Genomic DNA, 5,279 nt, shown 5'->3' with positions numbered 1-5,279 from the left:
CATATGGGCCTTTGAAGGGGCCTTTTAGGTTTCAAATTGTAGCAGTCCCCAAAATGTTATTTGTTTTATGTGAATAGATTGGGCATTGTGCCCACTTAACTCCCACACAAATTTCTTAGCTAATTGTGTGTGTGTGTGTGTGTGTGTGTGTAATTTATTTCTTACCTTTATTCTGATAATTATCTGGTAACATTCTCCTTGCTTAACATTTTCTAGCCCACAGAGAAGAACATCTATGATTTCAATGTTATATCAAACCCTCTTTAGTTCAATTCTTTTCTAGCTGGCTTCCTTCCAACCACTGTTGTCCTACTCCTCCCACATGCTTCTGGCCCACACGTCCATGAGGTAGTTCATATTTCAGGCATCCAAGCTCCCTGGTTGTCTTCACACATCAAGACTTGGAAATGATCAAGTAATGTTTAACAGATAAGTTTTAATAGAAGCAATGTGTGCATGCAGGCAAACGAGTCTCAAATTGCTTTGAAGATGCACCCCTTAGAGAATTCTCTCAAAACTATCTTTAGGACTGGATCAAGATGGTGGAAGTGAGGGAGGCTGCAGGTTTCAACTCCACAGTGTGGAACCAAAGCAGTGATAGAATCACATAATGGAGAGGTGGATGAGAGAGGGAATGCACTGATTCAAAATACTGAGCTATCAGAGGATTTTAGACACTGGAACACAAAACAGAAAAGTATTTGTTACCCCAGAAGCAGCACCTGCAGCATCAGGGCAGGACTAAGGAGAGGGCTACAACATGGAGAAAGAAGGAGAGGCAAAGCTGACAAGCTTACTTCAGAAAAAGCAGTAGAAGAGAGAGAAAAGCAGAGTTAAGCTGGTGCAGGAGTTACAGAGACACATGTTGAGCAAGAAGTGTTCTATTCTCTGAATTTGCCAGTAAAGAGAAGCAGGCAGCCCATTTGTAGAGACTATACCTCAGCTTAGAGCTTGGGAAAGGCTTTCTACCTAGATATCACAACAAATATTATCATAGGGAACACCTTTAAAATGAGCCAGCTGAGCAACCTATGTAGTGGGATCACTATCTATGAGATGAAGACACCTGAACCCCTCCTCTCCTTCTGGCTTCTGCATTGAGTGAGGTGGAACAGAACAGAGAGCATGACACTACCAGGGAGTACAGCACCTATGCTGTGCTGCATGCCTCTGCCCTAGGCCACCACTTTTTGCTTCTGCCAGTAGTTGCAGCCCCTAGAAAGTGGCAAGTACTTCTGCTGTTGGCCACCACCACATACCCAACCTTTCTTCACCAACTCATGTGCCCATTGCCAGGTTGTCCCATGCCTCTGCCTCTGCCCCTGGCCACCACTTTTTGCTTTTGTCAGGAGGTGCAGCCTCTAGAAAGGAGCAGGTACCTCTGCTCTTGGCCACCACTACACACCCAGCCTTTTTTCAGCAACCCATGCCCCAGTTGCCAGGCTGTCCCATTCCTCTGCCACTGCACCCCATGCACTGAAACTCTATTGCTGTTTAGATAACCCCAAGTGTATGCCACATTTCTATAGGCATGTCCACAAGCCAGGCAGTGAGAAACCTGTCCACTCTGTCACAATTAGGGGCCATTTCTTCTGACTTTCCAGAGAGCTAGTCAATCTCAGGCATGCTGAGGAAGTACAGAACCCAGTTAGGTTTATTCCAGAAGTGGAAGGACTGAGGTCTGTGACCATAGATGTCATGACTTGAGTTCTGTGCAGTTCTCAAAGGAGAAAGATGAGCTGAAGGGGGAATAAACTAAACATACAGCTCCTTGTTCCATCATGGGGACAGCTGGTATTATTACTACCTCTGTATCCAGAGAAACTTGAAGAACAAGCTAAGGAGACATGGGCATTTACTACACCCCCCAAAATAGAGAAGAGAGAAAAACACTTGACAGAAATCAAATCTGGGAAGCCCAGTAAGAAACCTTTCAATCTCAAATAGCTTGTCTTGGAATAATGTTGTACTCCCTCATGTTCATTTTTTATTGTCTCCTGTGTTTGATAGGTTCTTCCCCCAATTATTTGATAGTGCATACTTTAATCCAAATACATGTATTTTATAAAATGTTTTAATTTCTATTTTAAAATTTTTTAACATTCTCTCCCCAACCCATACAGAGGATTGAACCCACAGTCTTATTCATGCTAGGTAAGCACTCAACCACTGAATTATATCCCTTGCCATCTTATGCTCCTCCTCCTCCAGTTTCTTCTGTCATTATCTGCTTCTGCCCCGCCCCCTAACCCCTGTTTTTGTTTTTGTTTTTTTTAATGGCAGGTCAAATTTCCTGAAACCAAAAAGACACATATATTTTGATAGTCTTCTAAATCCCAGTTGAATTCAAATATTAAAGTAACACACAAACAAGCTAAAAAAAATTCAATATTGTTACAAGACACTTACTAAATCTCCATGACAAGATGAAAACAAGAAAAATTAGGATGACAAGTAGAACCACTCCCTGGTTCTTCCTCTCTTCTACTAGCTGCTGCATTACAGCCTTTCTCTCTCCCCTTTTTTATTCATTTATTTTTACTTCCTCCTGCTTCTTTTTCTTTTAAGCCCTACATATTTTACTAGCAATACTAGATACAAACAAAAATTAGAAATTAGGCAAGAGATAGAAAAAGATGGGATACAATTAGAAATGGAAAAATTCAGATTATTCCTATGTGCAGATAATATGATCTTATGCTTAGAAAACCCTAACATTTCCACAAGAAGACTTATAGATCCAATAAAAAAGAAATTCAGCAAAGTAACAGAACATAAAATCAACATGCAAAACTTTTTCTGTACATGAATAGTAAAATCGGCTGAGAAAAGACTCAGGAAAACAATTCCCATCACAATAGTTTTAAATAAACCTAGGAATAAGCATAACTAAGAAAGTGAAAGACCTCTCCAATAAAAATTATAAAACAGAAAAGAAAGAAATAAGACAGTAGATGAAGATCTCCTGTGTTTATGGATAGTCAGAATTAACATAATTAAAATGGCCACAATACCAAATGTGATCTACAGATTTAATGTAATACCTATCAAAATACCAATGACATTCTTTACAGAACTAAAAAAAAAAAAAAGTCCTAAAACTCATATGGAAGAACAAAACTCTCAGAATACTTATAACAATACTGAGCAAAAAGAGCAATGCTAGAGGCATCACAGTACCTGATTTCAAATTATACTACAGAGTCAGAGTAACTAAAATTGCATAGTACTGCCACAAGAACAGATACATCGAGGAAAGGAACAGAAGAGAAGACACAGAGGCAATTCCACATGGCTATAGACATTTGGCTCTTGACAAAACTAACATAAATATACACTGGAGAATATAAAGTCTATTTAACAAGTGGTCCTGGAAATATTGCATATCCATACATAGAAGAAAACTAGATCCAGATATATTAGCCTTCAAAATTGATTGAAGGCCAAAATACTAGATCCAAACTCTGCAACTATTGGAAGAAATAATTGGGGAAACACTTCAACATACAGGCATAGGCAAAGATTTCCTGAATAGAACACCAATCGCTCAGGAAATATGATAAAGAATCAATAAATCAACTAACATCAAATTTAAAGGCTTCTGTACAACAAAGGAAACAATTAATAGAGTGAAAAGATAACCTATAGAATGGCAGAAAATCTTTGCCAGCCACTCTTCAGAAAACAAATATCCCAAATGAATAAAGATTTTTTTTTTTAATGCTCCCTTGGACTATCTTGGCTGTAATATTGAGGTAACCAATCAACCTTGTTCAGTGAAAATACCCCTAACACAATTAAAAAAGAAAACTAGTTATAACATCCAATTCATATATACAATTCAAATAAAAATAATATATGTATAATATATATTATATATATTATTTTAATACATTAATGTTTACAAAATAAAACCTGTTTTCTACTGAAATTTTTGTGCTTCTTCATCACTAAGCTTGAAAGAGCAGAAAAGTATGATTAAGGACTCTTACTTATGGATTTAAAGATGCAGTTTGTGAGTTCATGAAAGATGGATAAATAATAGTTGGGAGATTATTGCATCTTTAAAAATGATTGCTTATTAAAATTTATAAACTTGAACTGTAAGACACAATTTAAAAAAAAAGACCACAAAATTTCTCAAAATATATTAGAATACAGGAAATGTTTCATGAAACTACTGAGATACTAACCAGTGCTATGGCTAATATTAAAAACTGAAAATTCTATTTAAATTGTACTCACATTAGTTCTACACGCAGTGAATAATAAAATAATCAACCTCAAGTTAGCAAAGAAGTTGCAAGGTCCATAAAAAGTTTCTTCGGCTGGCAAAATACCAGGGTACATGTAAAGCATTTAGGAAGGAAAAAAAGTCTCTTAATAGTATAAAAGTTGTTTACTGATTTTTTCTACCATAAAGCTCTTCTACAAATCAAAATGAAAAAAGCAATTATATATATGACAGTGATCAGAGACTATAGGGCAGACATTTCATCTAACATTTGGCTGACAAATTTTAGTATAACAGATTATGACAATATTTGTTACACAGTTATGATTTAAAGTAGAACTAAAAACAGAAAAAACATATACTCCATGTCCATATTCTCTTCTCAGCAATATCTGGGTTTAGATGAATGTGTAATAAGTATATAAACTGTCAAATATCTTCTCTTTAATCAGCAGAAAAAATAGATATTGGCTGACATTGGATTTTCCTTTTTTTTTTTAAATACCCACTATGGATTCAAATGTGAAATCCTTACAAGTATGCCAATATATTATTAACATTTAATAATGTGTATGAACATGCAGTCTACTAATAGGGAAATTAAAAATATACTTTTAAGTTAAAATGAATTTTACAAAGAAAACTGCATTCAAAAATCTGAAAGGTGTACACAAATAAAATTGTAAAATAAATAATAAAGCTGTCAACTTAACTTCCATAGAAATATGCCTGCAAATATGGATCAGTGACTCCACTCTTGTGATAGTTGAGTGGGAAGACATTCTCCAGTGAGAGCCACCTAGTCTGACTCTTATACATGGAGAAGAATTTCTGAATACAAAATCTAACAATCTATTATAGCCTTTGTTAAGTCATCGTCTTTATCACATTTAGGGTTAATGTACTACATCTTAATCTACTTAACACATTCTGAAATACCAATGTTTAAATCAAAGATTTTATACATTAGTTCACTTGTTTTAAGATCTGTCCAAGAAATAGCTTCCTATATTTGTTATGTCTTAAACAGCAATTCTGTAATCCA

Source organism: Urocitellus parryii, assembly GCF_045843805.1.
Source record: "Urocitellus parryii isolate mUroPar1 chromosome 13 unlocalized genomic scaffold, mUroPar1.hap1 SUPER_13_unloc_12, whole genome shotgun sequence".
NCBI classification, from domain to species: Eukaryota; Metazoa; Chordata; class Mammalia; order Rodentia; family Sciuridae; genus Urocitellus; species Urocitellus parryii.
The sequence above is the reverse complement of the archived record's forward strand: the minus strand, read 5'-3'. Positions refer to the sequence as shown.